We start from the raw sequence: 11,203 nt of genomic DNA on the forward strand, positions 1-11,203 counted from the left end.
GATGGTATACAAACAACAAGCCAAATATAAAGTATAATACCACAAAAAGAAAGGGAGATATGTGGACAGGCACTGAGGTAGGTGAAAATAGGTTGGAAGCCATCCTGAACAAATGTATGTTATCTAAGAACAACTTCTTTCCTCTACACAAATACTTAAGTCATTACAAATACAAATACAACCTAAGGCCACACATGAATATTATACAAAGGATATATAGCTAGATATGTATATAGCAGACACATGGAATTTTAATGGATTAGGTGACAGCAAAAAGTTAAATCTAATCCTACACTTAATTTATCAAGCTAGTTCCGATATTATATTCTTGCAAGAAACACACCTAAATAAAGAACAATGGTTAAAAATCAGCTCAAGAAAATGGATCAGGCAAATCATTTCATCAGGGAACAGCTCTGCTTCAAAAGGAACAGCTATTATTATCAAAGAATCCTTTCAAGAGAATATAACCATACTTATGACACAAAAGGAAGATGGTGCTTTTTCACCAACACACATTTGCAAACAAAAGATAACACTCTCTTCTTGAATATATATGGCCCATGTTCAAACCAGTATTTCTTTCTATATGAAATTTATAATTTACTCTTAAACTTTCCCAACCACTCTATCATTATAGGGGGGACTGGAATTGCCTCATTGACCCACTTACTGATAGCTCTAACAAAAACAAAAAGCAACCAGTCCAGGTCACATCCGCTCTAAATGATCTTATACAAAATCACAACCTTGTCGACCCTTACCTAAATATGGATCATGACATATCAATAAACCAATATACTTTCTACTCCCCTCTATATAAAGTATGGTCAAGAATAGATTATTTCCTGATCTCCTCGAACCTCTCTAGGATTTGTCAAAAATACATAATTAATAAAAGAATAATCGCAGATCACTCCAGAGTGACAATTACACTCAATTGAAAACTTTCAAACTTCTAAACAGAGTGGTCCATATAACTGGTATTTAAACAATAACCTTTTAAACCATAAAGAGTTAATTGAAGAGATAGGTAAAACTATAAAACAATTAGACCAAGATGCATCACAAACCCAAATTCCACTTGACATTCAGTGGGCAGCCACCAAAACAGTATTAAGGGGAATTTAATACAGAAAACTTCATTGTATAAAAAACAAGAGCAAGAACAGATTAGTTTGCTCAAAACGCACTACACAAGCATTGAATTACAACTACAAAGCCATCACTCACAAGAACTAGAAAGGAAACTACAACAAATCCAAAAAGAACTTTACACTATACAACTACATAAACACACACTGAATGAACTAAAACTCGTCTATAAATACTCTGAATGGCACAACCCCCTTCTAAGGTACTAGCAAATATGATATACATTAAGAAAACTCTCCACAATATCCCAGAATTACATTATAAAGATAGAAATTTGTACAACAATGAAGATATAATTAACTCGTTCTAGGACATATATAACAATATTTATAACCCCGAAAAGCAAAAATATTTGTCTAATTTACAAGAGAAGTTCTTAAACAACTTAAAATTCCCAAAACTTGAGAAGAAAAACAATATAACCTATTGAACAGTCCCTTATCAATCAGTGAAATAAAAATAGTGATCACAAAACTAAAGGTTAATAAATTGCCAGGTCCTGATGGATTTATGGCTATGTTCTACAAAAAATTTAGCCACATATTAGCTCCAATCTTGTTAAGACTCTACAACTTTATTATATAGTATGGCTTTACAAATAAATATTTAAATAATTCAAAGACAATTTTAATACCAAAACCAAATTCAGACAAACTAAACCCTATGAATTACAGGCCCATTGTCCTTAGAAATCTTGACATAAAAATGTTAACCTCATTGTTAGCAAACAGATTACAAAAAACCTTGGACAAAATTGTTTCCCTAGAACAACTGGGCTTTATGAAAAAAAGATAATTAAGGGACAATACCTGCACGTTAGACACCTTAATCTCTCTCTTAGCTAAGGACAAATATCCAAGATATGCACTTACAATAGATGCCTCAAAATCATTTGACAATGTTGACCTAGATTTCCTTTTCTCAACAGTCATGTTTTAACTTTCTTCCATCTTTTATAACTGCCATTAAGATGATTTACAACAATGCTACCACCACGCTAAGCATTAACAAGATGCAGTCCCAACCCACAAAATCACAAACTGGACTCGCCAAGATTGCCCATTGTCTCCGTTTCTTTTCAACATATATTTAGAACCACTATTACTCCACATTACCTAAAACACCTATCACCATTTCCCAATGGTTTATAACACAATAGTAAAATACTCAGCTTTTGCTGATGACCTAAACTTATACTTCGAACTCCCAAACACAGACTTACCAAAAATACTTTCCTCAAGTAAACAATTTTCTGGAATAGCAAATTACAACATGAATGCCCAAAAATCCTCCATATTCCCTCTTAACCCCATAAATCATAATGCATTATACTTCCCTTTAGTTGATATACCTTTAACATACATGCTAAAATATCTAGGCATAAACTTTTCCCACACCTACAAAGAAATGCATAATTCAAATCTCTTAAAAACTTGGGATAAAATTAGGCAGGACATCTTAAGATGGGAAAACATAAATCTATCTCTTCTGTTTAAATCTGCCATTATTAAAATTAATATCCTTCCCAAAATATTATTTCAGCTAAATTCTATTAGTCTCAAAATACCAAAAAAAAAAAAAATTACTTGCAACAATGGAAAAGGCCTTCTCCAAATTCCTATGGCACCCTAAAACAACAAGAATAAGCTACCAAAATTTTACAATACCAAAAATAAAAGGTGGGTTGGGGCTACCAGATCTTAATCTGTACTATCTTATCATAAAAGCAATTCAGTAGATCCAAATTTCAGAATATGATAGCTCTAAAGAGATCTGGTACCCAATATGGGTCAAAATATGGGCAAATCTTTTAAGCTCCCTAAATATAAATCCTAAAGCTGCTATTTTTCTTCATCCCAAACAAAAAAAAATTTGCAAACTACACCCAATTATTAAAAATGAAATTACTGCATTACAATCTCTGTTTTCATCCATCAGTCTGCAGAATTCATTAATATTGCTACAACCTATACATATGAACCCAAATATCAAGTTAAACAACAGAATGATTGATCTCAAATTATTCCCATTAATTAAATAATTAACAGTATGTCATATCTTACAGCACAAGGAAGAAACACTTGATAAATTAAGAGCAAAATTTAAGAAGCCAGGCAGCTATAACTATATTCTTTGACAAATTATATCACTAGTAAAGCTAAAATACTCAAACCACAAAATAGAGATACAAAATATAGAAAATGCCCAAGACATAATCAAAGCACTAACGGCTAAAGAAAATATTATTTCAAAATCCTATAAATTAATAAATGAGTTAAAACACAAATCTGCGCTACTTTACTCAAGATTCTGGGAAAAAATAAAGAATACCATCACAACAGTACAAAAACAAGAAGCCATCAACAATACTTTAAAACTTACACCTTTCAAAAACCTTATATTCACACAAATGATGATTAACAACAATGCATACTATACCCCAGCTGTCCTCAAAAAATGTGGTTATAAAGAAGCTCATTGTGCCCTTTCTGCTCTAATGAAGACATTCTCCACATCTTCTAGAGCTGTAAAATATCTCCAAACTCTGGTGTTCCTTAAGAGTGCAACTTGAAAAAGTTGGATATGCAAAAAACACCCTCTCCTGGGAAACAATGATTCTACACATAATCCCTAGTTCAATTAATGGAATGCCCAAGCACATCTTAGTTACAGTATGTGCCCTACTTAAATTTTATATATCTAGGAATTGGGTTAATAATAAGAATATCTCATGGAACAATTTTAAAGATATGACAGTTAAATGTATCACCTCCAACAAACTAGCTACTAAAAGTATAAAAAAAGATCATACTTTCAAACATACTGGAACTCTCTTCTAGACACAATTTTGACAAGCACACAGAATACATAAAACTAAACGAAAATCAGGTGGCAGTTAAAAAAAAAACCTCTACATTACTAAATACAAATTGTGTATCACTAGAACATAAAACATACTTCTAGGATAACAACAAACGGATGAATTCCAACATTGTAAATATTGTAAATATGTATCTAGTTCTTACGTTTTTTTATTTATTCTGGTTAGTAAAGGTACCCTACCTATACAAATCTTGCACTCAACTTTGTATCATAACCTCGTTCCTTGGTAACCATTAGATATCATGTAATCACGTCCATTATTAGTCTTTAATTTCTAGCAAGTGTCTAAATGTTTCTCTGTAAAACTTGTTTACCTTTAGTCATTTATGTTTACGTGCTGTTATGTCTGTTTTACTCATTTATGTTAACGTGCTGTTATGTCTGTTTTACTTTGTATTTTTGGAAAACAAAGCAATAAAAAGTAATTGGAAAAAAAGAAGTTAAAGAGGTTTAGGTGATGTGTCCCCTTTTGGGGACACTTAAATTTAGTTTGATTCTGCAAGTCTTTCTTGAGTTGAGTTGAGCTCTGAAACTGAAATAGGAGGGAAGGTCTTTTATAGAGTTTGGAAGTGATTCCCAGAATTTAGGAGCCAGTGTAGAGAAAGCATTGTCACTGCAACATAGTTTGGTTAATGGTGCCAATACATTGAAACCTGACTGTAAGAGACTTCTGATGTTGTATTAAAAGGTTTTGTAGACAGTTTCTCAGCAAAATGTGACTACATTTTAGGGATTAGGATCTGACAGATCAATGACCCAAGTACTATTTGACTAGAAGTCATATGAGTTTTGAAAATGTCATTCAGTGGCATTAATGATTGTGGTAGCTGGTAAAGAAATGGTGTGTTTCACTGGAGATGTTTGTAGGACAGTTACTTATTCTTTGACCTTGTGGCTGTCATGGCTAGTCTGCATTCAGATTTGACAAACAGGATTCCCTTGTCTATAGCTCTTCTTACAGGGGCTTTTAGGTAAGAGGGGATTCTTCTGGTCAAGAATAGCAGAGAATTGATTTTATTATTTTTTCTTTGTGTTATTGGATGTTAAGAGTTTATTTTAGCCATACATCAAGGTGTTTAAAAGTGGTAATGGTTTCTTTTGGAGAATAGTTAAGGTCTGTAATATATAGAGTCTGTGGGTATTTAGCTAATTTTTTATGTGTCCTGAAAAATGTTAGTTTAGCTTTAGAGGGGTTAGCAAAAGTTTGTGTTGGAAAAGCCACTGACTGAGGGTGTGTGGATTGTTTTGGAGCTGAGTTTGAATATGTAACTGAGAGTGACTGGATCTGAAGATGGCTATGTCATTCCCATATGGAATAACTGGAATCTGGGGTAGGTTGTATGGAAGTTTATTAATGAATACAGAGAAGAATAAGTGTGCCAGAATGAAACCCTAATGAACTAATTTAAATAGAATAAATGCATTAAAAATGGAGGATCCTGTGTAAAACTGTAAAGTCTGTCTGAATGAAAGTCTCTGTCTGAGTGAAAGTCTTTTAACCATCATAGGGTATTTGATTTATGCCAATTTCATCAGTTTATCTAGTAGCAAACAGTAGTCTATGAGACCAAAGGCTTTTGGAAGTTCTGTGAATACTGCATCTGTAAGTTTGTGCTTGTCCATGTTGACTAAAATTTCATCTGTCAGGGTCCATAGGGCAGTAATAATGCTTTGCCCTTTCCAGAAAGAATGTTGCTTTTTTAAGAGTGCATGATATTGCTGAATATAAGCTGGCTATGGATTATTTTTTCAAGAATTTTGCACAGGGCGGGTAGTATAAAAACAGACTGAAAATTAGATTTTGTTGTAGTTCTTTTTCTTTAAGGAGAACTTTAATTGTGGCTGCTTTGCAAATTTTTGACATTGTGTTTTTAGTCAGATAGATGTTGCAATTGTGGGTAACGGGTGTGATGAGGAAATGTTTGCACAGATGAATGAACCAGGGATTGATATTATTTGACTCAGGTGGAAAATCAGTAGGGATTTGATTAAGTACAGTGGCAAAATCTTTAGTTCTTATTTTTTATAAAATGGAAGGGTGGTGGCTAAGCACAAAGTGTGAATTGTAGTTGTGACTTGGGAAAATTTGATGAACTCTTCAAGGAAGTCTGTGTGGGGCTGCTTAGAGTCTGAGCACTGGAGATGGTTAGAGGAAGTACTGCCATGAGATTTACATCCAATACATAGGTTAATCTCATTGCAGAAGTGTTTTGATTTAAATCAGAATAGAGCATTGCTTTGCTTTGTAATAATTGCTCAAGTCTTTGTATGGCTTGCTTGGCTGGGTTACACAGAGTTGCTCTTATTTACAGGATAAATTTGAGTTCATTTGTCTTTTAGTATTATTGCATAGTTTGAGTAGTCACTTTACCAGAGAACTCAACTTCTGATTTTGAGAACTGCTTGGGTCAGACTAATGGCTGTACCTTTGGGGTCTTGGATGGAGAGGACAGAGTCCCAGTCAAAAGAGGAAAGGCACTTTTAACTTTGTTAATATTATCGCTGGACATAGGCCTGAACGTGTCTAATTTGTGAGTGAGCATAAGAGATGCTGGAGGGTGAATGGTACAGTTTGAGATGATAGCAGGACTGTTTTTGGTGACTACATCTAGGAGAGAGAATGATTAGGTGACTATGGGCTTGAATGAGTAGGCTCAGAGATTATTTGGAAAACGATTATTTCTGCAATAAAATTTGCCATGTTAGTGGATTGGTATATAAGAAAATTGATATCAATGTCTCCAAGGATGATAACAGTATTTCTTTTTTTTGCTGATGCTGCAAACATGATATTAAGTATTATGGTTTGAATTTGTTAAGAGAGTTGAGGGTGGTAAGTAACCAGATTTTGTTAGGAAGGCTAAATTATTAATGGAGGGGAATCTTAGGAGAATCTGATTTGACTCTGAGCCTGAGAAAGTGTTGGACTGAGGAAATGCTGTGGGGTTGAAGTAGGATTTAAGCAGTGCAAATGAGCTTCCTTCTTATTTTGTTCCTGGCACTGGGTTGTGTAAGTAGCTGTAGGCAGGCAGTATATTTTGGAAGATAGCTCAGTCATTCTTAAGACAGGATTCAGGGACTGTAACGATGTCTAGCTTGTGACATGAAAAAAAAGGACTGACTTGATCTAGTTTAATTTTGATGCTACGGACATTTACGAGGGAGAAAGTGATGTTTATTATTCTCTGTTGTGTCAAAGTGACGGGGGGGGGGTCCGTGGTTCATTTCCATATTGCCTCCTATGAAGAGAAAATTGCAGGACTTAATCAAAATTGCAGGACTTAATTTGAAAAGAAATTTGGGGAGTTTAGTCTTGATTTGTGGGTTTTGAAGTGTTATATTGAATAAAGAACTTCAACAATCCTGTGATGTGAGCAGTGTGAGTGACAAAGTAATATGCTGGATGACAGTGTGATGTGGTTTGGGGTGTAAAGAGGAGGTTGACTATGGTGGAGACTTTTAGTTGCTGGAGCTGAAGTAGAAAGAAAAGAAAGTTTAATGATGTGGGTATGTCAATGTAAGAAGGAGAAGTAATGCCTAATGTAACATATTGGAGTTGTTTTCAGGCAATGTTATGCACCAAGCTGTGGGTGGAGTGAATTAGCAGGAGAAAATTGTGGCTCAGAAAGGTAGAGGGCATGTGGAAGAAAATAGGTGTCAAGAATAGTAAAATAAGGGTACAGGGTAGTGAAATCTGATAAGGTGGCACTAAGGAAGTGAAGTGAAACAGTATGATTGAAAGCAGATGTATAGCGAGGGTGTGACAAAGGGAGCAGCAGCCTAGGATGCAAGGTGCTAGATGGTATGACTGGGAGAAGCTAATTGGTCAGGAGGAGCAGTGCCTGCATTCATTTCTGTAGTGGCATTTATGAATGCTGGTACACAAATGCACTTTAACACTTTTGCATTAAGTTGTAGCAAGCAGCTTGCTGCAGTTCCTAAAAACAAAACAAAAAAATATATATATTTTTTTCTCTTTGTTTTTTTTTTTTTTTGGCTGTACAACTTAGAGCTGGGAGAGCAGAGTTTTGGCAAATGGATCTGGCTTGGAGAGCTAGACTAGGGGAGCAGGCTTTTTGTTTTGTTTTGGGTTTTTTTTTTTTTTGTTCTACACATTAAAACTTAGAGCTGCTGAAACAGAGCGATCTGAAAAAGGTAATCTTAAGGGGAAAGAAGTGTTACATGAACACAAACTTACACTTATCTCTTCAAAAAGAATCTCGATAAGTGGATGGGGGATCATAGGTTTGTCCCATGGATTACTCCCGTGTCACTATTAGACAGAGGCACAGTAAACTAAACCTTAAAAAGGGCACAGTATACTCAAATCAAGGGGTGGCGTAAGCCATACAGAATCGGGCTAGGCTTATAATTGCCCCAGGGCAGATAGCCTAGTATGAACCTATGAACCTATGAACCTATGAGTGAAGAACACAGTGTAGAAAGAGGAGAGGGGTATATTAACTTTAAAGGTTAAGGAAGAGAGAAGGTGAGCAAATTCCAATGAAGTTTATGATGCAGTTTTTGGTAGAAACAGTATGAACTGGTGACAGACTCTTAAATGTTGGTCCAGATATTTTCCTTAGCATTTGTCATGTACCACATATTGCTGTAAGAAAGAAATGGTCTGCATATTAAAAGATGAAAGAGGAATGGATCTAGGATTTATTCTGTAAAACCAGAAGCATGGCACATTATTCTTTTTCTTGTATCTTATATATATGACTATGGTGCCTTGTTCTCCAATGGGTCCATTCATTCTTTTCTCTTACACAGCATTAGGGGATGCTGGAAAGGAAGTTTTTCCTAAGAGTTGGTCCCACTCTAACAATTGAACCTGTCATGGTCTTTCTCCCCGGTGAGTGACAGCACAACAATGCGATCGTTCCTCTTGGGGTGAAGGATAAGTATACTAGGGCTGGTGCTGTCATCTGGATGGAGGATCGGGTTTGTGCTTTATGGTCACATGGGAGATGGCAAACAATAGGCTGACAAAAGGGATGTCACTCACTTCCCTATGTTATGTAATCATCTTAGGCTTTGGATTAATATCAAATATGGGACACAACTTGAAGGCAGAGAAAAATGAACTATGCTGTAAACTGAGCAGGAAACCAAGGTGCCTTTCAACACTGTTACTCTAAAAATGTTATAGAATTCAATATAACACCAGTGGTCTGTACACATTAGAAGTCCAAAAAAGCCTATTAATTTTGATGATCCCACAGTTAAGCAATAATCCTTAAGGTGGGTTGCAGAAAGAAGTCAGAAACTCCATCTTGTCTTATATATTTGTTCATAGAGATTCAAGTCATTAGCCTGAGTGCTTATAGAGCCATTTGTTTGTAAAGGTGTTGAAGATACACATATACTAAAAAATATGGAGCGCTTCACTAATTTGCATGTCATCCTTGTGCAGGGGCCATGCTAATCTTTTCTGTATCATTTCAATTTTAAAGCCACTCTCACACAGCACAGGCATAGCTGAAATCACACACAGTGGCTAAGCAGCAAAGTTGCGACTGTGTATATATTATAATGAGAAAGAAATGGTAACCATTCTACTGTCCATTACTTTGGACAGTCACAAAGAAGGAAAAGCAGCAAGAGAATCACAAAACAAGCATGGCATGAGAGGTAAAACAAGGGCAGAGGGGAAGTGATGCAGGGGGATAATGGGGTGGGGAGGGGATTTAGGGAAGGCAGCAGGGGCAGATACAAAAACATATAACAACAGAAACTGACAGGGGATATGTTGATGAAAAATGGAGGAACACAGAAGTGATATGCAGGCAGACAGACAGAAGGTGGACAAATTGTGATGGGGAGGATTATTTATTTATTTACAGTACATATGTATGTATGTATGTATGTATGTATTCATCTATCTAGCTCTTTGTTTATTTATTGACGTTTGATTACTGGAAAGTCTGACTGGGTAGATTTCCATTTTCAGCAAAGACCCAGGGCAAAAAGATCCAAATTATTACAAAAAACATTTTAAGAACAATTTTCCAATCTCCAGAAACAATACAAAAAAGCTATGGTTTAAATAATTGTACCAAATTACATAAAATGTAAAAACACTGGTTAAGATTAGAGGCAACTTATATAATAATGAGTTAATATTTAGAGAAATTAAAGGTAAGTTAGTATAAACAAACAGGAAGTGCAATATGAAGTAAGAGAAGAAAAGGGTTATGGCATACTTAGAGAGTAAAGGGAGATAAATTGATTGCAGTAAGGAAATGCATGAAGAAGAGGGAGTAAGATGGTGTAAGGTATGAATAGGTACTTCTCATATTTAGGGATATAATTTATCCTGTGGATGAGCAAGAACAGAGACAGATTTTGGCTAGGGATCTTTCAGAATGGTTTTATAGGACCATTTACCTCTGGAGGGAGGGTATTGTCCTGATGGATATAGGTAAGGAGTTCCAGGTTTTAGCAATATGATGCTTGTGCAGGCCATGCCCAGCAAATTTGATAGATTTGTGGACAGAGAGGAGTTTTTGGTCATTTGATTGTCACGGCAAGTGGGAACATAGTTGTGCAGAATGTTATTTAGTGCTAGTAGGCATTCAGATGCTGGCTAATTTTGTAGGCGTTAAGAAGTATATGTTAGTTGCTGGGGAAGTTCTAACCAATTTAGGCTTTTCACTGCTTTACAATGAAGAGTTCTGAAAGAGATATTTGCTGCAAATTTAGCCAATGTATTATAACATTGTTCAAGTTTTGCTTTTTGTGATGCCTGGATGTTAGTAAGGATGGGAATTCCATAAAATAAGGGTAGTAGGTAAGTAGTGTCAAGCACAGTTTTAGTTGTGTTGGTGAGAACGTTTTGGCTCTGTAAAAGCATCCCTAGTTTTTATTGAGATTTGTTATGTAATTTTGTATAGGGAAGTCAAATTTAAGATCATCATCTATGGTCAGCCATAATGATTTGCTATGATATGTGACTTCAGTGGTTGTGTTATTAAGAGACAGGATTTAAAATTTAGTTTTTTTCATGATACAGGGATTTGAAAAAAAAAGTTGTTTTTTTTTCTTGGGGGGTGTGTATGAGTTGTGAGTTGCAAAGATATGTTTCAGTGTCTGTTAAAGACTCCTGAGTAAGTTTTGGAGATGGGCCAGGTTGAGCAATGTATATATAAAGGTGGAGTCA

General features: G+C 35.3%; 1 non-coding gene across 1 annotated transcript; it reads right to left on the minus strand.

Moving 5' to 3' along the window:
* Positions 1–9,412: 9,412 nt before the first annotated feature.
* On the minus strand, positions 9,413–9,516 carry LOC122814644. Its single transcript, XR_006366851.1, has one exon. It is a non-coding gene; the product is annotated as a U6 spliceosomal RNA (small nuclear RNA).
* Between the last annotated feature and the right edge of the window lie 1,687 nt (positions 9,517–11,203).

The sequence above is a fragment of the Protopterus annectens genome, chromosome 10.part0 (genome assembly GCF_019279795.1).
Source record: "Protopterus annectens isolate FY-2018-M chromosome 10.part0, PAN1.0, whole genome shotgun sequence".
Taxonomy (NCBI): Eukaryota; Metazoa; Chordata; order Ceratodontiformes; family Protopteridae; genus Protopterus; species Protopterus annectens.